The 26,404-nt window shown below is 32.8% G+C and overlaps 1 long non-coding RNA gene across 1 annotated transcript in view; it reads right to left on the bottom strand.

Moving 5' to 3' along the window:
* LOC309653131 overlaps positions 1-26,404 on the bottom strand; it is a 278,977-nt gene that overhangs the window by 157,044 nt on the left and 95,529 nt on the right. The window lies entirely within an intron of this gene.

The following is a 26,404-nucleotide window of genomic DNA, read 5'->3' as shown; positions in this document are numbered from 1 at the left end:
AGAAACACAAAAATCTATTGAAAATCATGGTGACTTAAAATATTAAAAAAAATCCCTCTTGTGTTAACTGAATTATGTACCTAGCATTCTCCTCTTTAATTTAACCAAAGTCTCATAAGAATTTATTTGCACCTTTTATTTTTTAATTATAGGAGCAACAAATGCTTATTGCAAAAGAAAAGTTAAAAAAATATGGAAGAGTACAGTGCAAAAAATGAAAAACCTCTCATGACCCTTCCTTATCCCACCCTTCAGAAAGAATCACATTGAAGAGTTGGTATATGTTCTTCAAGATTTTCTTTTCTATCTATATACAGGAAGCATTTTTTAAATGGCATCTGATAGCATGATACATATAGTTCTACAATTTTCTTTTTTCACTTAATATATTGTGAGCACTTTTAAACATCTTTATACATAGCCATTTTTATAAAAGTTGATAGAATTCTACTGCATGGATGTACCAACTTTTCTTTTACTAACACTCCATTGATTGACATCGAGGTTGCTTCCAATTCCCCATTTTTGCCAGCAATGCTGTAATAAATTTTCTGCATCTGTATGCATAGTTACACATTTTCTCCCATAACATAGATTATCAGAAGTGTAAATGCTGATCCAAGGCACTCACATTTTACATTTTAATAGATACTGTCATATTCCCTCCAGAAAAGGGGTCATGATATAGTTTTACCAAGAATGGATAAGACCATTTCTTTTTACACTCTTGCCAACACTGGATATTATGAATGTTTTTAACCATTGCTAATCTGATACATAAAAATTGTTTTTGATTTACATTTCTGAATTTTTAGTGTGCTCATTTATTTATTCAACACATTTAATGACAGCTTATATAGCTTATATTCTGAGAAGTCTTGTAGGCACTGGAGTAAATCAGTGAAAAAACAGAACAATATCCTTGTCCTCATGGAGCTTACAATCTAATGTGGTGCCTACAATCTTTATTTTTCCATTAATTCATTGCCTAAAATAAAAATTGGAAATGACATGTGACATATGTAAGGTCACATGGTATATCTATACAATGGAATATTATGGAGTCATTAAAAAGAAGATTTCAATGTACATTTAATGGCATGAAAATATATTCATAATATATTTTAAGTTAAAAAAAACAAATGTTGAAGAATTTTTTTAAAACACAAAATCATGATTCTTAAGCAAATATAAAATGAATATGTGTCAAAGATTTTATATAACATCAATTAATTTGAGTTAGCAGTAAGATGTTATAACTAGTTCAGAGGAGAATTTGGAAAATACATACATCTATATAGGCCTTATTAATGTTGAAATTGATTTACAAATGTATTAAAAAATTGGTCCATATCCACAGTGCAATAATCAATAACATCTCTGGTGTATCAGAAGGATCAGAGTTCTCCAGAGAAGCAGAAACAATATGATAAATATAGACATAGGTATAGATATATAGATATAAAGTACAATGACCTGCTGTCTGCAAGCTGGAGACCCAGGAAAGCTAGTAGTGTAGATTTTAGTCAGAGTCCAAGGGCTTGAGAACAAGGAGCACTGACAGAAACACCATCACAGACATACCCAGAAATAACTTTTAACCAAATTTCTGGGCACCCTCTGGCATGATCAAGTTTACATAGAAAGTTAACCATCACAAATCTCCCATTTTCTACTTGGCTCCCAGATACATCCTTAAATACTAAACCTCCAAGTAAAAACAATAAAAGGGTCATAATTCTGCCTAACATGATACAACTATCCTGCATACAACCAAAAACACACTAGCCCCATCCCCAGAAGAGGAGTTAATTTTTGAATGATATTTACTGTTCTCTTTGATATCTTGTAAATATTATGATGTAAAATTTAAATATTTAAATACTATGATATAAAGTCAAATGATTAGCATTTCTATATACAAATATTATTTCCTTAATTGTCAGTATTCTACAACTTACAAACTTGTAAAATAACTTTAATACAATGAAATAACCCTGAAGAGCTTGCTTGACAGGACACCCAATATTTCTCTGGCACATTTCAAATTTTTTCACAGTATTTCTCCACACAGTTTATAAAAGGTTATAGTTGCATAGAAACAAGTTTGGAAGGACAAAAATGTTTAATAGTAGTTATCACTTGATACATGATTTTTATTTTATTTTTATGTATTTTTTCTAGTTTTTTATACTTATAAAAAGAATAAATTTTTCTATGAAGAAAAACTATAAAATTATTATTTACTGTGTAAGTGACTGCTTATTTTAAAAGTAGATTTGACTCAGACAATAAACCACACACATATACTTTAGTATGCACCAATCCAGATTTGGTATACAGTTTTAAAATATCTCAAGATCCAGGTCAATATGTATAAGATTGAACTGATGTTCTTTGCCTTTCTGTTTGTTATATTAAGAATGGCAGGATTAAAAGTAACCAGCCACAAGGATATGTTTAAAATGAAACCCAGAGGTTTACAAAATAATTGATTTTCATACTAAATTTTTAAAGGCTAATAATGGTTTTTGCTAGGGTATCTTATATATGAATTCAAGATGTTATCTGGCATTTTACTGGAATGTGAACTTAATCCATCTTATTTTGATTAATTAAAATGTTTTTAATGAAATATAATACAAAGAGAAGTGTATAGATCAGAAGTGTACAGTTCAGTAAATTTTCAAAAACTGAACACAGGCATGTAAATGGAACACAGATCAAGAAAGAGAATGTTACCAGCGACTGAGAAGACCTCTGATGCCTACTTCCAATCACTACCCATTGCCAAGGGTATTCACTATCCTGACTTCAAATTTTGTAGACTAATTTTGCCTGATTTGTACCTTATATAAATGGAATCATACAGTATGTAATCCTTGGTGCCTACCTTCTTTCACTAAAAATTATATTTGTGAGACTCATCCACATAATTGCTTGAGCACTTCTTGTGTGTATATTACCTTTTCTGAATTCACTGTGTATATCCCTCCAGAATTTTTTCTGTTCTGTTTTGTGTCTCCTTTCCACCACCTGACATACTTTTTTTTTCTATGTAGGAATATTTTTAGATATTTAATATTAACCCTTTTTAAATTCTATTTTATAAATATTTTGAAGCTGCCATTTGTCTTTTAACTTTAATCTTTTAATTATTCAAAAGTTTGAAGTTTTTATTTCACTGCATATGTCAGTTTTCTTAAGGAAAAAAAATTCAGTTTTGTATCATGCCCAGAAAAGCTTTTTTCACCCTAAGATGTTCTACATTAATATTTCTTAAAATATCAGCATAAAATTGCTTTATTTCATAAAATTCATTTTATTTACCTAGACTAGTTAAACTGTAATATGTTGATCCTTAGGAAAGTCCACTGTTATTGAAAATAAATTGTTGTAAATCATTTTCCCACATAAATATATCCTTTTTATTGCTTGCTTAAATATCAAACTCTTTTAAATATTTATTTATTTTCCAGTTTTATTGAGATATAATTGATATGTAACATTATACAGGTATACCTCATTTTATTGGGCTTTGCAGGTATTGTGTTTTTTGCAACTTGAACGTTTGTGGCAATCTTGTGTTAAGTCTACTGATGATATTTTCCCAATAGCATTTGTTCACTTTGGCGAGTTTTGGTAATTCTGGCAATATTTCAGATTTTTCATTATTATTATATTTATTATGGTGAGCAGTGATCTTTGATGTTACTATTGCAAAAATTATGAATCACTGAAATTACAGATGATGGTTAGCATTTTTTAGCAATAAAGTATTTTTTAGTTAAAATGTGTACTTTTTTAGACATAATGCTACTGCACACTTAATAGATTATAGTATAGTGTAAACATAACTTTTATATGCACTGGGAAACCAAAAAATTTGTGTGACTCACTTTATTGCAATATTCACTTTATTGCAGTTGTCTAGAACCAAACCCCCAATATCTCCAAAGTAGGCCTGTATTGGTTTTAGGAGTTCTTTCTCTCTTTCTCTTTCTTCTTCCTTTCTTTCTTTCTTCCTTCCTTCCTTCCTTCCTCCCTCCCTCCCTCTCTCTCTCTCTCTCTCTCTCTCTTTCTTTCTTTCTTTCTTTCTTTCTTTCTTTCTTTCTTTCTTTCTTTCTTTCTTTCTTTCTTTCTTTCTTTCTTTCTCTCTCTCTTTTGATAACACATGCTCCAGTGAATTTAGGAACTAATGAAGATCTGCCTTAATGCTACCATCCAGAAATCAGCAATGTTCATATTTTGTCATATTATCTTCCCATATATTTTCTATGTAGGTATATAAAATTTTGACAGCACTTGAACATATTTTACGTTTTACATTCTGCACAATTTGTGTTTTCCAACGCTGTTACATTTTTTCCCCAAAATCTATTTTTGTGATAGCTACAACTCATTTAATTACATGGATGCACAATAATTAAATGTATCCTTTATTGTTATTTAGATAGTTTCAAATGATTTTTTTTAAATTTATTTATTTATTTTCATTTTTGGCTGTGTTGGGTCTTCGTTTCTGTGCTAGGGCTTTCTCTAGTTGCGGCAAGCGGGGGCCACTCTTCATCGCGGTGCGCGGGCCTCTCACTATCGCGGCCTCTCTTGTTGCAGAGCACAGGCTCCAGACGCGCAGGCTCAGTAGTTGTGGCTCACGGGCCTAGTTGCTCCGCGGCATGTGGGATCTTCCCAGACCAGGGCTCGAACCCGTGTCCCCTGCATTAGCAGGCAGATTCTCAACCACTGCACCACCAGGGAAGCCCTCAAATGATTTTTTAAGAAATAAAGAACACTGCAGTAAAGAGCCTTATACCTTAATATCTGTGAATATTTCTAATTATTTCCTGAGGAAATACTAGATATTAAAGTAGGTCATGAAATAGTATGACTTTTTGAAGTATTTATTATCTTTTTTTCTTTTACATATTGTTATAGTGCTAACTTGCTCTGAATGTGTCATTTATACTCTCATCAGTGGTGCATGAGTGTGCTCATTTAGTTATCTTTATAAACATGAATCTAATATTATGTTTATAATTATTTGTAACTTGATAGGAGAGCAAATGATTACTATTTGGCTATTGGCTTTTATAATTATTACTTTGGGTTAGATATATCATTTTTAAAATTTATAATTTTCACTTATATTGTTTTCTAATCATTGTTTACTTCATTTGCTTTTAAGACTTCACCCAATCTGGCGTTTATAATTGCCCTGTGATGATAGAATACAATTCTTTTTCAGATGGTTAACCAATTTTTCCCACATCACTTAATTACTGATATATTCTTTCCCTACTGATTTAAAATGCCATCATTATCTGATATTTTCACCATACAGATAAGTCCTTAATCACCCTGTCTAGGTTCAGATCAAAATATTTACCATTTGTTTGATTTACTTGAAGCCTAGTAGTACCTATATTTTTAATTTTTACACATCATCATTCAGATACATTAATCACATTTAAAGCAACTTTATGTCATTTAAAAAATATCTCCCTGCATATAATAAACCAGAGGAAAGAAGTAAGTATAGCATGAATTCTTACACTAGTTCTCATTCTTACACTAATACTAATGCAATAAAATTTAGCACTTATATAGCACTTAGTATAGACCAAGCACTGCTGTTATAAGCACTTATATAAAATTAATTGTGTAAATCTCATAAATCTTGTGATGGCGATATGATTATTACTATTATCCCCATTTTATAGATGAAGAAACTGAGGTATGGAGAAGATAAGTAAACTGCTCAGTGTTACACAGTTGATAGATGGTGAAACCAACTGCCATTTATTAAATACGTACACTATGTGCAAGGCACTGGCTTAACAATATTAAATACATTACCTCTAATTATAAAAATGTATAGATAGGCGTTGCTATACACTCATTTTATAGGTGAAGAAATCCAAAGTTAATTAAACTTCTTATTGTCACACTGATGTCAATAATAGAAATACACATCAAACCTGGCTTGCCTTGATTCAAAGGCTATGCTTTTTTATTATGCTTCTGAAACTGATTGATAATCTATATTTAGTCTGGATCTCTGGGCATATCCTGACATACCTTAAATATAGCTGTTAAGTAGAACCTATCAGCTACTGTGTCATTTTGTGACAAGTGACCAAAAAGCAAAGCAAAACAAACCAAACACAATAAAACAACAGCAACAACAACAAAAATCACTAAGCCTTCCCTAATTATATCACTATGTTCTCAGGCTTTATCACTCACTAACCATAGTAATTTATGCAAATTACTTAACTTCTCTGATCTCAGCTCTCTAATCTGTAATTGTGTGTAATAAGTAATAGTATCTATCTTAGATACCTGAGACAGTTAATGAGACGGTATATTTATATTATTTAGCAAAATGTCTAAATGCTAGTAAGCACTAATTAACTTAAGTTAATCATTTTAAATTCTTCTTTTTATTGTCATTTTACTTGAAAGACCACAGTCAGATAAGCTGAACTCCAAATCAGCCTGAATACTCAATTGTATATACTAAAAAGGAAACATTATTTTAGCTCAAAAGATGCAAGCATGATTAGCAAACTGGAAACCAAAGACTCTTCATCTCAAGAAATAATGTTAAATCATTTTTACATTAAAACTGGAAAATTCAAAAAAGATACCTTTGTTTTGTCTACAATGACTAGAACATCACTGGTAATTAAAAATTAACAATAAATCAAACCACGGCACTTGATCAATATATTTTAACCTTTCAAATTTCCCTTATTCAAAATGATGTCACTGAAGTAAGAGAGTGTCATGGACATATATACAGTACCAAACGTAAAATAGATAGCTAATGGGAAGCAGCCTCATAGCACAGGGAGATCAGCTCGGTGCTTTGTGACCACCTAGAGTGGTGGGATAGGGAGGTTAGGAGGGAGGGAGACGCAAGAGGGAAGAGATATGGGGACAGATGCATATGTATAACTGATTCACTTTGTTATAAAGCAGAAACTAACACACCGTTGTAAAGCAATTATACTCCAATAAAGATGTTAAAAAAAGTGCTGTCACTGGCTTGTATCAAAATTATTAAAATTTAATTACAATTCTACTTTTCTTTAAACCATTTGATAATTAACATCTGGAGAGACTTATAATTAATAAGACACACGTTTTTAAATTGTTTTTCTTGGTCTGCAAAAGACTTTTAACTGGATTTTCTGCCATTGGCTTCTACTCTGCTTAACTTTTATAACAGGCAAAACAAAGCACAGAATCCTATGCCATTATAGAGATAAATGTTGGATCTCAAGATATTTGAGCCAGTAATGAAAAATGAAAAATTTTAATTTGGGGAAATAACTATGCACAAACGTAGAGATCTTTGTGTAATGAACTCCTGTGCATCCATTATCCAGCTTCAATCATTATCAGCTAATAGTCAATTTTGTTTCACTGAAGCTCCCACACAACCCTGTCCCCAGTCCTCACTGAATAATTTTGAAGCAAATCCAAGACATCATCATATTAAGTCATTTCATTCATAATTACTTCAGTATGTATATATACTGAATTTGAAAATATTTATTATATATTCAATTTTTTTCAACTATCTCATATTTGATTTTGCAGTTTGTTTGAATCAGGATTCAAAGTTCCATATATTAGATTGGTTGATAAATGTATTCATTCCTTTTTAACTATAGATTTCCTCTTCATCTCTTGGCAATTTTCTCCCTTTGCAGTTTATTTGTTGAAGTAACTAGATCTTTTGTTCTGTAGAATTTGGACTGTCTTAGTTTTCTGATTACATTCCTGCAATATTTTGAATATACCCCTCTGTCCTCTTCATTTCTTGTAAATTACTTACTATATTCAATCTGTGTTGTACAATATGGTGACCACTAGCCACATGTGGCTATTTCAACTTAAATTGATTAAAAATAAATAAATTTAAATTCAGTTCCTCATTCACAGTAGTTACATTTTGAGTGCTAAACAGCTATATATGGCTAGTGGCTACTTAATTGGATAGTATGAATTATAGAATATTTTCAAAATTGCAGTAAGTTGGGAATTCCCTGGAGGTCTGGTGGTTAGGACTCCGCACTCTCACTGCCAAGGCCCAGGTTCGATCTCTGTTCGGGTAACTAAAATCCTACAAGCCACGCAGTGTGGCCAAAAAAAAAAAAAAAAAAATTAAAGTAAGTACTATTGAATAGCACTGGATTAGACGTAGAGGCTTATCAGATTCTCAATCAATTGTTTTGGTAAGGATATGTCACAGATAGGGTTGCACATTCCATTAGGAGACATAACATTTGGTTATCTCTATGATAAATAGCATCTATAAGCCATTAATGATGATTGCTTGAATTTATTAATTCATTAGGCCTTACAAAATACTCACATTCAAATTCAGAATTCTTTTTTATTGAAGTATAGTTGATTTAAAATTAATATTTAAAATATTAGTTTCAGGTGTACAGCATTGGGATTCAGTATTTTTACAGATTATATTCCATTAAAATTATTACAAGATAATGGTTATAATTCTCTGTGCTATACAATATTTCCTTGTTTCTTTTTTATTTTATACATAGTAGTTTGTATCTTTTATCTTTTGTATCTTTTAGCCCCATACCCTAATTTACCACTCCCACATTCCCTTTAGGTAACCACTAGTTTTTTTTTTCTATATCTGTGAGTCAGTTTCTGTTTTGCTTATTTGTTTGTATTATTTTTTAGATACCACATATAAGTGATATCATACAGTATTTGCCTTTTTCTGTCTGACTTATTTCACTAAGCATAATATTATCTATTTCTATCCACATTACTGCAAATAGTAGAATTTCATTCTTTTTATGAATAGTATTTCATTGCATATATATATATATATATATATATATATGTTTATCTGTTCATCTGTTGATGGGCACTTAAGTTGTTTCCATATCTTGGGTATTGTAAGTAATGCTGCTGTGAACATTAGAGTGCATGTATCTTTTTAAGTTAGAGTTTTTGCTTTTTCCAGATATATATGCAAGAGTAGAATTCCTGGATCATATGGCAGCTCTATTTTTAGTTTTTGGGGAGACCTCCATACTGTTCTCCACAGTGACCACCAATTTACATTCCCACCAACAGTGTAGGAGGGTTCCCTTTTCTCCATATCCTCACCAACAGTTGTTATTTGTAGACTTTTGGAAGATAGCCATTCTGACAGGTGTGAGGTAATATCTCATTGTTGTTTTGATTTGCATTTCTCTGATAATTAATGATTTTGAGCATCTTTTTATGTGCCTGTTATCCATCTGCATATCCTCTTTGGAGAAATGTCTATTCAGGTCTTCTCATTTTTTAATCTGGCTGTTTATTTTTATGATGTTGAGTTGTATGAGCTGTTTATACATTTTGAATATTAACCCCTTATTGGTCTTATCATTTGCAAATATTTTCTCCAATTCAGTAGGTTGACTTTCTGTTTAGTTAATGGTTTCCTTTGTTCTGCCACAGCTTTTAAGTTTAATTAGGCCCCATTTGTTCATTTTTGCTTTTATTTTACTGTAGGAGACAGATCCCCCCCAAATTGCTATAATTTATGTCAAAGAATGCTCTGCCCATGTTCTCTTCTAGGAGTTTTATGGTTTCAGGTCTTACGTTTAGGTCTTTAATCAATTTTGGATTTGTTTTTGTATATGGTGTGAAGAGATGTTCTAATCTCATTGTTTTACATGTAGCTTGTCCAGTTTTCCCACCACTACTTGTTGAAGAGACTGTCTTTTCCACATTCTACCAATACTTGTATGCAAACTGTATATTATACAAAGCCATACAAATCATAGCCAAATATTATGTCATCATAGTAGTAGTAGTAGTAGTAGTAGTGGTGGTGATAAGAAGAAGAATATCTAATACTTATTAAGCACCTACTCTATGACAAGTACTGTTTTAAGTGTCACTAACTAGCTTTGTGCCTAGGGCAAGCTACTTTTGCTCCCTGTATCTCAATTTACTTATCTGTACACTGGCATAAAAATAATACATACATCAAGGTATTGTTATGTGCATTAAAAGGGTTAACATTTGGAAAAGTGCTGGGAATAATGGTTGGTAAATAGTAAGTGCTACATAAGTGTTATGAAATAAAATCTCACATATAGTATGTGAACATTTAAATGTTCACAACAACCTGATGAAGTAGGTGCTATTATTACCCTAATTTTAGAGATGAGAAAACTAAAGCACAGAGCAGTTTGTTTCTTGTCAATGACCATAATTTGTGTCTTTGTTTAACACACGAAGGAAGGTTGTATGCTAAACTAGCAGCTTATATTAATTAATCTACTGTAAATATTCAAAGAAAAAGAGTGCCCAGATTTCTTAGATTAATGGTAGCATTATGGGTTAATTATACAAATACATAGAAAACTGAAATGGCACAGGGAACCATCTATACCTACATGATGACTCTAGGTCTCATCTCTCTCGTTTGGTAGGCAATGTGCCTGAGGGAGAATCAGTTTGTTTTGCCTATTCAGTTTCCACAATTTGAAAGATCCAATGGGACTCATTTGCCATTCAGACAATCTAGGCAGGTTTGCACTTTCAACCGCTTGAGAGAAAATTTTGTCTCCCTATGTAGTGTTATAATCTTTTGCTCTGAGGATAATTCCTTGTCAAATTAGTCATGACTAAGGTAGTAGGGTAAATTTTATTTGACATTCATGATATGAGCCACAGAAACTTTTTCTTTATTTTTTTTCAGAAACAAACGTTTTTGAAGTCTCTTCAGAAGGAGAGGTGTTCATAAACTCTGCTCTTAAAAGGTTAAATAGAGTCCTGGCCGTCATGATCTGAGGAACACCATTAACTGAACACCTATAAAATATTTACATTTGTAGAGTACAAAGGAGCTTAGGATTTGGAGGAAAAGGAGACATAAAAGATATAGGAGATATGATCCTTACTCTCATTGACTTTACTTTCTAGCCTTGGAAAGAAAAACAGTTATATGAAAAGACTCACTAACAATTGTAACACAATGTCAATATCATCAACTTTAAACAATATTCAGGAGATGAATGCCTTTGAAAAGATTAGATGTAAAATAAGAGAGAGGTCACAGCTGTCAATTTATAATCTCCTGTAACACTGCATAGCCTATCTAGTGGGGGTATTGGCTGATAAAAAGACTTATAATAAACAAATCCCTCTAATGGTTCTTCATGTTCTGTCTTAGAACGGACACTATGTATTGCATATGTTGTGCTCCTTCTAAAGAAGAAAACTATATCTTTTTGAAAACCTCAGTCCCTACAACTACTGGCAATTTTGAAACTAGAGCATGACATCATATTTTATTCCATTTTAGTTTCTATGATAATGAAAGCAGGTCATATATAATTATTCTAGGCTGATTTTATTAGTATGAGTAACAAATGCAGTCTAGAATAATTTTAGGCTTTGTGGATTAAGAAGCAACATTAACAAGAGAGAAAGATTTTCACAAAATTTATATTTTTGAAATTCAAAATATAATAATTGAATACAATTTTTTGTAATGAGGGTCTAGAAAGGATAATAGAATTGTTTTGTAGGTGGATAAAGTTAGCTTAATTGAGTCCAAAGTTAGTGTTGCCTATTATCAAATTAATTGCAAACGGTCATCTGTAAAAAAAATTCTTGACTCAAGGCTTGTACAAAAACAGGAATTGAGCTGGATTTGGACCACATTCTGTAATTTTCTGATCCCTGGTGTAAATGATTTTATTTGTCAAATGAATTAATAAACTCATCAGGATGTCAAACTTCATTTGAATTTTTGAAAGTATTCATTATCACTTCTATGACAATTTTAGACCTATTTATACTAGGAAGATCATGTAGGTGATATGCAGTAAATCAGAAATCTTTCCACACACATTTTTTAAATAATGTATTATTTTCTTTCTCAAAGATATATTGGATAAGTTCTCAATCCCCAAAGGAGTGGTTCTTGGTCAGAAATGATTTTTTTTGAAGTGTTTTACATTCCTTTCAGGCTTTCTCACTTTTCTCACTGTGCACACCCTACATTAGGGATTCCAGGGACTAAAGAAATTGTCCTGATATTTATTGTTTCTCTTCTTTATTTTGTCATCCCTTTTCTTTGAAAATCTTGATGTATTTTTGGCAAAAAAAGGAGAAAATGACAGTTGTGATGTATGGGTAACTTTTTCCAACAAATCCACGGTTCACCTGAAGAGTTAATTGTTCATATGACATACAGGATAAAATTAAGTGTGTTTGAGAATGAGAAATTTTATGTTCTCACTATGGAGGGCAGTCATAAACTCTTCTATGGTCAAAGAAAAAGGCATAGTAAAAGAGATAAACCTTCTGGAGCTATAACTTAAACAGGGAAAATGCTGGGCAGTCTGAGTAAAAAAGTGTATGGTCAAATTTGTTATAGAAGATTGCTATGATTCCTAGAGAAAAATGTTGGAAAGAGAAAAGCATGGTAAAAATAAAAAGTTTAGGTAATTTCCTCTTTTGAATGAAGAAAATAGATAAAACCCTGTGTTGAAAAATAGATGCTTTTTTCTTTTCTTTTAGGTTTGAAAAATGTTCCTTCACTAAGCAAAATAAAGCAATAAAAAGTAGGGTAGCACTTGAACTGAGTTGACCTTAAGAGTGAATGGGGGGCTTCCCTGGTGGCGCAGTGGTTGAGAATCTGCCTGCTAATGCAGGGGACACAGATTCGAGCCCTGGTCTGGGAAGATCCCACATGCCGCGGAGCAGCTGGGCCCATGAGCCACAACTACTGAGCCTGCGCGTCTGGAGCCTGTGCTCTGCAACAAGAGAGGCCGCGATAGTGAGAGGCCCGCGCACCGTGATGAAGAGTGGCCCCCGCTTGCCACAACTGGAGAAAGCCCTCGCACAGAAACGGAGACCTAACACAGCCAAAAAAAAGAATAAATTAATTAATTAATTAAAGGGAGACTAGGATACATAATAAAAAAAAAAGAGTGAATGGGACAAATAGAAATGAGTACCAATTTTGATGCTAGCATCCTTCAAGGAATTGATAACTAATGAACAGATTCGCACTTATAAGGACAGAAGAAGCTAAACAAAACAAAAACAAAAAGGCAGACAAAATATCCTCTACAAGTGATAGAGGCTGGTAACAGCCTGGAACTACTAAGGTTCACTTCTTGTTTGTTTAAAAGATGCTTTCAGATTTGACCCAATTCCTTGTCTTTCCCTACCCTGAACAAAGCTAACTTTGGACAAGCTATGATTCCTGAGAAGGCACTCATATCGTAACCATGAATAACCACATTCAACCCAAAGAAGTGTGTACGATAATTGAGCCAATGGTGAGAGATCAGGAGATATGAAGGAGACTTTTAACAGAAATGCCTGAAGTAGTGGTGGTGGATGGATAGCCTGAAAAAGAATGTGGATAGACAGAGTGATGAATAACTATTTTAAGTTTGTTTTATTTAACAATGAATATAAAATCAATGTAGACCTATACAATGTAAGATTGGACGGGTTAAGTTACAATAAGAGGTTAAGCGAGAGAGTTTGACACATGATTTATCATTTAAAATATAATATCTCTTGGACTAAAAGTTGAATTTCTATAAATTTCTCTATGATAAGTTCTAAATCAACTTTTAAGAATTACTGTATCTCTTATTTTAAAATATTTTTTTCTGTGTAGTGGTCATGACCAAATTAAAAAATTATAAATTATATGACCATATTACAATATTTCTTATTTCTCTCACAACCTCAAATATAACTTTAGTTATGGAATGATTGTGACCTAAGTGTAGGAAAATCTTGCAAATTCTTAAAGTCTTAAATACGTCTGATATATTTAAGATCTAGGCAAAAATATCTGAATAATTTTTAATTCTACATCTAGGCAAAAAAATTCACACAGAAAAGTCTCTACCTGGTGTCTTTATAGGAGAAACTAGTGAGAATAAATTTAGAGCAGTGTTTCTAAAAGTTGGCCCACCTGCCATCTGTACCAGAACTACTTGGAGTGCTTATTAAATATTCAGATTCCTGGGCCTCTTCTCAGAATTACTAAACCAGATCCTCTGGAGTATGCCAAGGGGATCTGAGTTGTTTAAAAATTCTACAGGTGATTTATTTGAAAAAATTTTAAATGTGAGAACAACTGCCCTAACTAATGATCTTTGGCTCTGCCCAAACTATATCCAAGTCAAACCTCTATTGATGTCTTTGCTACAGGAGTTTGCAAAACTTAGAGAAAAAGAATGTCATGGTTGTATGAATAGAGGAAATAGTGAGAATAGTCTGCATTTGAAAATATGTTAACAGGTTGGACTCTGCTTTACATAAATATAAACATTTCATAGCTAATTAGCATGCATTTCATAGTTTGATCATCACAAACTTGAACAGATTTTATTAATGAAAAGTAACCCCATATTTATATTATACTTTACAAAACAATCAATCTATCTGGAATCCTATAGATTTTTTTTTTATATCTTCTGAGTTTAAGCCCACATGAGATTGGGGATGAGTTTGAAGGATGTTAAATTATTATTATATCTGTTAGCAATGTTTGTAAAAGATACATAATCAAAAGGTAGTCACTAAATTTTGACTCTTATGGTTTATTTCTGGTAAATAGAATTTGGAGTAATGATCCTCTCTCTTTTAAAATTTATTTATTTATTTTATTTTTTACAATGCTTGAGTTCCTCTTAATAAGCACTTTTTGGAAAAAAAGGAATTTTCTTTTTTTTTTTATTTTACATGAGAAAAGAAGTGCAAGTAGTGAGAGGAAAATTAAGCATTCTCATCAATATGCTTTAGTTTGGCATTGGTTCTGTTTTTAAGTGATTTTCTAAAAATAGATGGATTTCAAAAATCAAAAAGTATGATTTCATTATAAAAAATAAACAAAAATGTCTTTTTGTGTTGTAATAGTTTTCATTATATATTACATAAAAACACAGGGTATGGAATATTTATTATTGCATTCTATGTTAATTATTCCTTATCAAACTGTGTAACAAACAAGAATTTTATGCATGTTAAATCCAGTACTGTTAGTATGTTTTTAAAATGACCTCCAGCATTCCATCTTCAAAGGTCATTTTTCAAGAATTACTTAACATGTCTTCATATTAAAAAAAAGATTAGGATGATGCTTTGTTTATATTGTATCTTCCTTTAAGCAGCTTAAAACTTAGACTTGTTATGTATTAAATTCCATATTATCTTCTGCAAAATAAGAGGCATATAGTATGTTTCCTATTGTAGAGTTCCTGAATAAAGACACAGCATGCGTCATAAAGAAATTCAGTGGGAAAGTACAATAATAAAATCTGGGTCTCCTGAGTCCCAGTTTTATTGCTCTGTATGATACATGAGATTTTCACTGCATACTGATTTTACTAATCATTTTTACATTTAAAGAGATATCTTCCCAAATGAGAAAAATATCATGCATTAAATAAGGGCATCAAATCTGAGTGAAATGGTAGCTAATTCCTGGACTCCATCTTCCATTCACTGATATCTGTGACAGATGCTGTTGGTTGCCTACCATACAGATGTTTTCTTCACCTTCATATTTTCTCCACTTCTTTGCTTGGCATTTTGATCTTGATTTAATGCCCACTCTATCATGCACCTAGGGAAGGTGACCCTTTCCCTTTATTCTGGGGTAAATGTGGAAAATTCTAAAACAATCATGGCATTTCCATTTCCTCGATTACTTATTGGTAGAGGCAGTGGCATGTGACAGAATCCTGGCCAAAGAGACAGAAGGGCAAGATGTCTCGGGGATTTTATTTAACTTCAGCAGCCATCTTATAACCAAGAGAAGCTGACCAAAAGCCCTAGTATACTTGAGACTAGATGAACTAAGCCTGAAAATGCACAACCTACAGATCTCTTCTTCTGTGAGACAATACTTGTTCTCATCTTTTGAATCATCGTAATTAGTTATTTTGTTCTCTGCAATCAATAATACTCAGACAGGTAAAATACCTAAAGACTGCTTAGCCCTTTCTATATTGACTTCATCATCAATACTAATCCAATTTTTCCAATGCCTATACCAAAGCCTTTCTTCAGGCTTATGTTTAACTGACCGCTGGAACTTTTTAAAATAAGATTCCAAACTCATATTAGCACTGCCATGCAAACCATTCCACATAGTACAGATACCAGTTTTATCAAAGTATTTGATTCTTCTTCAAATACCTATGATATCCTGAATTCCTAACAGAGAAAACATAAAATAATGTTTGTTGATTTGTAAGTGCTCTATCATATTACCCTTTGTTTACTTAATTGCATTTATATGTACAACTCTAAATTAGGCAGTTTGACTAGTTATAACTCAGAATGATTTCATAATCATGCTTTTCCTTTTCAGATATTTATTTTTAAATAATCATGGCATTTTGGAGGTACAATTTTTTAAATGTTGAAACTCAGCCTGAGAAATTATAAAAACTTGCTCAAAGTTGAACTATTTATAATTGCTTTCAAATTTTCTATGTTCGTATTATTGGATTATTTTTTTAAGAAAAAATGGAATCATATTCTATATACTGTTCTGCAATTTACTTTTATGATTGTCAATATATCTTTGTGTCCTTTTGTAATCTAGTCCTCCCTTTAACCCACCACTAGGCAACAACTGATTTGTTCTCTGTCACTAGATTAGTTTAGATACTTTATAATTTTTTTATATAGGAAAAGAACAATATACTGTGTTCTCTTTTTTTGCCTGGCTTCTTTTAATCAGCATAAAAATTTTGAGATTCATTAACATTATTCTGTGTATAAAGAGTTTATTCCTTTTTATTGCTGAGTGGTGTTTCATTGCATGATTATGCCACCATTTGTCCATTCACCTGTTGATGGACATTTGGGATATTTTCAGCTTTTGCCTGTTATAAATAAAGCTGCTATGAATGTTTGTGTAAAAGTCTTTGTGTGGACATGTTTTGTATTCTCTTGCTTAAATACCTAACAGTAGAATGGTTGGAGCAGATGTAGGTGTAAATTTTTAAGAAACTATCAAAACTGTTTTCTCAAGTGGTTGTGCCATTTTATATTCCCAACCGCAGTGAAACAGAGTCCCAACTATTCTTTGTTTTCACCAACCGTTGATAAGGTTAGGTTTTTTTGTTTTTGTTTTAATTTTAGTCTTCCTAATGAGTTTATAGTGTATCTTATTATAGTATAGTGTATAGTATCTTATACACACCCCTACCCTCACCCAATATAAGGAACAAGCTCGCCCCCTGTCAGGGAGGGAGCGAGCAAGGGAACATGTTACTTGTTCTCACTCCTTCCTGCTGCAGCATGTTCCCCAATAAAGCCTTGCCTGAATTTCTTGTCTGGCCTCTAGTCAATTTCTATTGATTGGGGAAGGCCAAGAGCCCTGGTCAGTATTATGACTATATGTGTATAGACCATTTGTACTTCTTTATCTTGTTTGTATATGAATTATCTATTCATTTCACATTCTCAATTTTTTTTTCTTTTTGCTTCTTTATTTTATTCAATTTTTTTATAGAGGGCATGGGGATGGGGTGGGGGTGGCTAACGGTAAAACTCTAAGCCTCTCCACCAGCTCCAGGAAAGGCTGTTTATTTTATTCTTTTACAATTACTTTCCTATTTTCCTGCATATTAATTATAGACCCATAAAGATATTAAATACTGTGAATATGTGCTATATAGAAACAAAACCAAACAGTTTTTAACATAAACTATAGTCTTTTCAACAAATGGCATTCTGCACATTTTTGGATGAAACATTCATTGCAACAGTTCTTTGAAAACCTCATAAGTCACAAATAATTATTTCATAATTAATAACCATATTGTCTTGGATATATACATGAAACTATTCTAGATTAAAACACTTCACATAATAGACATGCAGACAGCTAATAGGCATTTTAAATTTGAATTTAATGGAAGAGTACTAGTACATAGGAATGATGAAGACTAAACGATGATCAATCATAATGATGCCTTCGGGGATTGGTAAATTACTGCCTGAGTGCCATCCACCTGCTTCTGTAAATAAAGTTTTATTGGAACACAGATGTCCCATTTGTTTTTGTATTATGTATTGCTGCTTTCATCATACAAAGAGTTGAGAAGTTGCAACAGAGCCTATATGGCCTGCAAAACTAAAAATATTACTATCTGGACAGTTAAGAAAAAATAATTTGCTGACCAATGCCTTACATTTCAAAATATTTAACAGATTTTCAGAGTTTTCAAATATATTAAGCATATCAACAAAAACTAATACCATTTATATGTGCAATACCATATTTTACTGCCTAAAACTAGAATGTCTCAAGAAACAAACTGGTAAATTAATTAATTAATTGACAAACTGTGTTCAGGCTGAGGTCATGAACAAAATAATGTTTACTTAATAGAGACAAACCCACCTCTCTCTCTCTCTCTTTCATTTATCTTTCTCTCCATCTATCTATCTGTGTTACTTTAATTTTCCAGATAATTTTAGAGTTGTATCCTCAGGCAGAATTTAGCTTGCAGCATTTTACCTTACTGTGTGGAGATTAACTCATCTTGGTAGTTTACTGCAGGGATAGAAAAACAGTGTGACTTTCTGTGATAATGCAACAAAGCAGTAGGATAAAAGCCAGCTTTTTAGCATGTACAATGGAATAAAGTACTTTTCATTTGGAAGAATCATAAAGATTTTAAAAATACAATGTAAAATTTGTTGTATTAATGAAAAAGGGAAAGAAAGGCTATCGGCTGGAATAAAGCACTTGTTGCAGAACACAAAAGCTTGAAATGCTGTATTTATTAATAGAAAATAAATATTCAAGAAAAAATAATAAGGATGATAATTGACCATAAGAGTAAAGCTAGAGGTTGTGCAATGAGTATAGGTTAGTGTATATTATCCTTCTAAATAACCCTTCATATGTCAATGTTTGTTCTGTCTAAAATTGAGGATAGTTTTTCCATTATTGTAAGCTTTAGATTTTGATCAATACTTGACACTCTTTAGTCTATTCTACCTTTTAGCAATTCTTGTAAGGTATTCTGAAACTTCTAAATTTAGAGACATAGACTTCATCACAAGAATGAACACAATCACTGGGTTGCTGTGTGAGAGCTGTATGTGGTAACTATAAACATATAAATAATTCTTGAGTCATAGCACGTGCAGTAGAATAATCAGAGAATGGGGGGCATAACTGTTACCAATTATCTTTAGGAATACTTGCATAATTTCTTTATACAATACATTAGCTCAACATGGTGCCTATGCTTACTTTGCTAATGTTCACATCTCTTAAAATGTGTGACACAGTTACAGTCAGTGGTTTGTCTATACTCTAGGCAATGCTCTTTTTTGCATCTAGTAATGAAAGAAACACTTTTGTAGAAATGACCTACTTGTATTTTAGTGTATACTGTTATTTGAACATAGAGCTAACATAATGGTTAACTTAATTTCTGCAAGCATAGCTAATTAAATGATAAATAAGATAATTAAAAAAGCAAAAATCCTAAAATTATGGAAATGCAATTTAAAATTAGATATTGAAATTTTCCTAAGATTTTCCAGTAAGCAGTACACTTGGTAGGATAAAAAAGAACTGCTACTGAGAGATATCACAAAGTGAGATCTTCATAGTTCATGTGGAAGTGCTTATTTGGACCCATTCTTGTCTCTTCAAAGACATTGATCCATTAATTACCTTCTTTTACTCTTGCACCTTTTTTTTTTTTTCTTTAACATCTGTATTTGAGTTTAATAGCTTTACAATGGTGTGTTAGTTTCTGCTTTATAACAAAGCGAATCAGAGATACATATACATATGTCCCCATATCTCTTCCCTCTTGCATCTCCCTCCCTCCCACCCTCCCTATCCCACCCTTCTAGGTGGTCACAAAGCACCGAACTGATCTCCCTGTGCCATGCGGCTGCTTCTCACTAGCTATCTATTTTACGTTTGGTAGTGTATATATGTCCATGCCACTCTCTCACTTTGTCCCAGCTTACACTTGCCCCTCCCTGTATCCTCAAGTCCATTCTCTAGTAGGTCTGCATCTTTATTCCCACCTTGCCCTTGGTTCTTCTGACCGTTTCTTTTCTTTTTTTTTTTTTTTTTTAGATTCCATATATATGTGTTAGCATACGGTATTTGTTTTTCTATTTCTGCCTTGCTTCACTCTGCATGACAGTCTCTAGGTCCATCCACCTCACTACAAATAACTCAGTTTCGTTCCTATTAATGGCTGAATAATATTCCACTGTATATATGTGCCACATCTTCTTTATCCAGTCATCTGTTGATGGACACTTAGGTTGCTTCCATGTCCTGGTTATTGTAAACAGAGCTGCACTGAACATTTTGGTACATGACTCTTTTTGAATTATGGTTTTCTCAGGGTATATGCCCAGTAGTGGGATTGCTGGGTCATATGGTAGTTCTATTTTAGTTTTTTAAGGAACTTCCATACTGTTCTCCATAGTGGCTGTATCAATTTAAATTCCCACCAACAGTGCAAGAGGGTTCCATTTTCTCCACACACTCTCCAGCATTTATTCTTTGTAGATTTTCTGATGATGGCCATTCTGGCTAGTGTGAGATGATATCTCATTGTAGTTTTGATTTGCAGTTCTCTAATGATTAATGATGTTGAGCATTACTTCACGTGTTTGTGGCCAATCTGTATATCTTCTTTGGAGAAATGTCTATTTAGGTCTTCTACCCATTTATGGATTGGAATTTTTGTTTTTCTGATACTGAGCTGCATGAGCTGCTTGTAAATTCTGGTGATAATCCTATGTCAGTTGCTTCATTTGCAAACATTTTCTCCCATTCTGAGGGTTGTCTTTTCATCTTGTTTATGGGTTTCTTTGCTGTGCAAAAGCTTTTAAGTTTCTTTAGGTCCCATTTGTTTATTTTTGGGTTCTTTTTGCCATTTCTCTAGGAGGTGGGTCAAAAAGGATCTTGCTGTGATTCATGTCATAGAGTGTTCTGCCTATGTTTTTCTCTAAGAGTTTGATGGTGTCTGGCCTTACATTTAGGTCTTTAATTCGTTTTGAGTTTATTTTTGTGTATGGTGTTAGGGAGTGTTCTAAATTCATTCTTTTACATGTAGCTGTCCACTTTTCCCAGCACCACTTATTGAAGAGGCTGTCTTTTCTCCACTGTATATTCTTGCCTCCTTTATCAAAGATAAGGTGACCATATGTGTGTGAGTTTATCTCTGGGCTTTCTATCCTCTTCCATTGATCTATATTTCAGTTTTTGTGCCAGTACCATACTGTCTTGATTACTGTAGCTTTGTAGTATAGTCTGAAATCCAGGAGCCTGATTCCTCCAGTTCCGTTTTTCTTTCTCAAGATTGCTTTGGTTATTCGGGGTCTTTTGTATTTCCATACAAATTGTGAAGTTTTTTGTTCTAGTTCTGTGAAAAATACCAGTGGTAGTTTGATAGGGATTGCATTGAATCTGTAGATTGCTTTGGATAGTAGAGTCATTTTCACAATGTTGATTCTTCTAATCCAAGAACATGGTATATCTCTCCATCTATTTGTGTCATCATTAATTTCTTTCATCAGTGTCATAATTTTCTTCATACAGGTCTTTTGTCTCCTTAGGTAGCTTTATTCCTAGGTATTTTATTGTTTTTGTTGCAGTGGTAAATGGGAGTGTTTTCTTAATTTCACTTTCAGATTTTTCATTATTAGTGTATAGGAATGCAAGAGATTTCTGTGCATTAATTTTGTATCCTGCTACTTTACCAAATTCTTTGATTAGTCCTAGTAGTTTTTTGGTAGCATCTTTAGGATTCTCTATGTATAGTATCATGTCATCTGCAAACAGTGACAGCTTTACTTCTTCTTTTCCAATTTGGATTCCTTTTATTTCTTTTTGTTCTCTGATTGCTGTGGCTAAAACCTCCAAAACTATGTTGAATAAAAGTGGATAGAGTGGGCAACCTTGTCTTGTTCCTGATCTTAGTGGAAATGGTTTCGGTTTTTCACCATTGAGGATGATGTTGGCTGTAGGTTTGTCATATACTGCCTTTGTTATGTTGAGGTAAGTTCCCTCTATGCCTACTTTCTGGAGGGTTTTTTACCATAAATAGGTGTTGAATTGTGTGAAAAGCTTTCTCTGCATCTATTGAGATGATCATATGGTTTTTCTCCTTCAATTTGTTAATATGGTGTATCACATTGTCTGATTTGCGTATATTGAAGAATCGTTGCATTCCTGGGATAAAGCCCACTTAATCATGCTGTATGATCTTTGTAATTTGCTGTTGGATTCTGTTTGCTAGTATTTTGTTGAGGATTTTTGCATCTATGTTCATCAGTGGTATTGGCCTGTAGTTTTCTTTCCCTGTGACATCTTTTTCTGGTTTTGGTATCAGGGTGACAAGCACCACATGCAGCTCAATATCAAAAAAACGAACAACCCAATCCAAAAATGGGCAGAAGACCTAAATAGACATTTCTCCAAAGAAGATATACAAATTGGCAACAAACACGTGAAAGAATGCTCAACATCATAAATCATTAGAGAAATGCAAATCAAAACTACAATGAGATATTATCTCACACCGGTCAGAATGGCCATCATCAAAATATCTAGAAACAATAAATGCTGGAGAGGGTGTGGAGAAAAGGAACCCTCTTGTACTGCTGGTGGGAATGCAAATTGATACAGCAACTATGGAGAACAGTATGGAGGCTCCTTAAAAACTAAAAATAGAACTACCATATGACCCAGCAATTCCACTACTCTGCATATGCCCTGAGAAAATCATAATTCAAAAAGAGTCATGTACCAAAATGTTCATTGCAGCTCTATTTACAATAACCAGGCCATGGAAGCAACCTAAGTGTCCATCAACAAATGACTGGATAAAGAAGATGTGGCACATATATACAATGGAATATTACTCAGCCATAAAAAGAAATGAACTTGACTTATTTGTAGTGAGGTGGATGGATCTAGAGTCTGTCATACAGAGTGAAGTAAGTCAGAAAGAGAAAAACGAATGCTAACACATATATATGGAATCTAAAAAAAAAAAAAAGTTTTCATGAAGAACCTAGGGGCAAACAGGAATAAAGACGCAGACTTATTAGCGAATGGACTTGAGGATATGGGGAGGGGGAAGGGTAAGCTGGGACAAAGTGAGAGAGTGGCATGGACATATATACACTACCAAACGTAAAATAGAAAGCTAGTGGGAAGCAGCCACATAGCACAGGGAAGTCAGCTCGGTGCTTTATGACCAACTGGAGGGGTGGGATAGGGATGGTGGGAGGGAGGGAGATGCAAGAGGGAAGAGATATGGGGACATATGTATATGTATAACTGATTCACTTTGTTATAAAGCAGAAACTAACACACCATTGTAAAGCAATTGTACTCCAATAAAGATGTTAAAAAAAAAGCAAAGGGATTAGTTTCATAATTTAAAGGACATAGATTGGAAGAATGGATTAAAAATTCCCAACTATATGCTCTTGATAAGAGACTCACTTTACACTTATTAACATTAATAGGTGAACAATGAAATGACGGAGAAAGATATAACATGAAAGTAATAATTAAATGGTACCTACATACTCTAAAATGGACAAAATCAATTTTAAGTAATAAAATTTACTTTTTGTCTCTTTACTTTTGCGTGAGACAAAAAATGACACTTTATAACAAAGGGTGAATTTATCAAGAAGATAGAATTATAAACAAATATCCACCAAACAATAGAACACCAAAATATATGAATTAAACATTGGTATAATTGAAGGCAGAAATAAACAATTCAACAATACTAGTTGAAAACTTCAATAGCCTACTTTCAACAATGAACAGGATGTCTAGACAGAAAGTCAGTAAGGAAATAGAGGACTTGAATAATACTTTCAACCAACTAAACCTGACAGACATACAAACACTCCACCAACAATAGCAATTTATACATTTTTTTCAAGAGAACGTGAAACATTGTCTGTGATAGATTATATGTTAAGACATAAAACAATTGTCAAAAATTTTAAAAGACCGAAAGCATACAAAATATCATCTCTGACCACAGTGGAATGAAGCTATAAATCAGTAAAAGAAGCAAAACTGGAAAATTTGTAAATATGGAAATTAAATAGCTAATTCTTAAACAACTAAAGAGTCAAAGAAGTGTTAAAAACCAACCTCTGAATACTGAATAAAACAAAGCATATGGTTGAGTTTATTGCAAGACTTTTGACTTGCAAGCCAGGAAACTCAAGACTATGGGAACAATAAATTTCAAATTGCTCACACTCTAAGAGTTTTTATGGAAAAAATCTGGAAGTTGTTTAGCTTTTTCAGTTTATAAATTACCTAGTGGTCTTCTTTCCTATTTGGATCAGGGTTGTTGAGTCAGGAGAACAAGGAAGTTCAGAGATGGAGTGAGTAGACCTGACATTTGGGGATTGACTGATGTCCTCTGATGATTTCTGAGAAGAGTTGTAAATTCCTGTAAGGTTAGGTTGAGTTTCCTTTATTCAAACCTGTGTTGACCATCTCCATTTCATCCCTGACATAAGTGACTCCAATCTAGTTTGGTTCTATAGAAAAAATCACTAAGAAAATTAGAAAATACATTGAGTTGAATTAAAATGAAAACATAACATATCAAAATTTTTTGGGAAGGTTAATTTTATTTGTCAAATTGGAGGATGATTTTGGATGAAATTAACATTTAAATCAGTTAACTTTGATTAAGCAGAGTATGCTCCATAATGTGGCTGGACCTCATCCAATAAGTTGAAGGCCTGAATAGAATAAAATAAAAAGATTGCTTTTGGAATTTATCTGCACCATCAGCTCTGCTGAGTCACCAATCTGTTGACCACATTGCAGATTTTGGACTTACCAGCTTCATAATTGTATGATCTAATTTCTTATAATAAATATCATATATGTCCTATTGGTTCTGTTTCTCTGGAGAACCCAATACACTTACTTGTGGGGTGCAGAGAAAACAGTGACCAGATGGAAATTGGTAGTTGTGAATGATTATGTTAAGAAAGGAGCATTCTACACTTGCATTTTTCAATAGGAAGATTAGTTTTCACCTTTATGACTTATTCTCTTCTACTTTTTCCTTTAAATTGTCTCTCCCTCCTCTCTTCTATCTCCTGGGAATTCTACTGATCAAATGTTGGGCTTTGTACAGTGGTCATTTATGGTTCTTTCCTCTCATTTTTTCTTTATAGCTTATATTCTAAGGAATTTCCCCAACTTTATTTTCACATTTGATATTAAAATTTTGTTTTATAAATTCTATATTTAACCTCTAAGAACTTTCCTTAATTTCTGATATTTTAAAACAATGTCATGTTATTGTCTCTTGGATGTAATAACTTCACAAAATGCTCTGAGTATATACTTTTTTTTTCCTTAAAATTTCCTTAAATTTTCTCTTTCCTCTGGGGATAGTTTTTGTTCATCTTGATCTTTATTTTTCATGCTGAAAGTTTGTTTTCTTTGCCTGGTTATCTGTGATTGTCTGTTCATATTTAAGAAACAGGTCTAGTTAGCTGGTATGGTTTCCCTCTACTCTTTTCTATGTAGGCCTGATTTCTCAGATAAGTAAAACATCCATCTGGTCATTTGATCAATGAATATAATGTATAAATAGTCAGATTTTGATTAACCATGAGAAAGTGAGGAGCTGGATATCAGGTTGTGGCCTCACCAATTTCCCCCACATTTTCCATGCCAGCCAGGATTAGTGTATTTTATTCTGGAGTATTTTACTCTGGGTTTTTAACACCCAAAATAGACTTTACTTTCCACAGATGATTCAATTTCTTGGGAGAAGAATGTTGTGCTTTTTTGCCTGGGAATAACTAGGCTAACAGTTCTCTGTATTCTTAGGGAAGGGTGTGCAGGGGTTGATGGCCTCAACTTTTCAGTTTGTAGAGTTTCAATCAATTCCCTAGTTTTCAAAAGCACTATTCATCCTTGACCTCTGTCATACATGCCTCAGATCCTGGACCCTCTCTTAAATTCTCTCTTCCAGAAATGTGTGATATATGCCACCTATTGGTAAAACTCTCTTCCCTTCTACAAGTACTATTATGTATTGTATTTTTTATTCCAGAGAAAAAGGTGTAAATGCAAGTCTGCTTATTGAACTGGAAGCCCTTTATTAGTTTGTATGAAAAACTGACAAGTAAATGATTCCAGGATGGGAATGCTATACATATATTTTTTCCTTCAAAAGTTGGAGTTACCTTATAGGGCCTATTTTCATTTATTTTCTTTAGTATTCACCAACTTGTCACACTGTGAATACATGTTTATGCTTTAACATATATGTGTTTAGTAAAAATATATTTATATATT

This window comes from Balaenoptera physalus (genome assembly GCF_965194825.1).
Source record: "Balaenoptera physalus genome assembly, chromosome: X".
Taxonomy (NCBI): Eukaryota; Metazoa; Chordata; class Mammalia; order Artiodactyla; family Balaenopteridae; genus Balaenoptera; species Balaenoptera physalus.
Note: the sequence above shows the minus strand (reverse complement) of the source record. Positions and strands in the feature narration are given on the sequence as shown.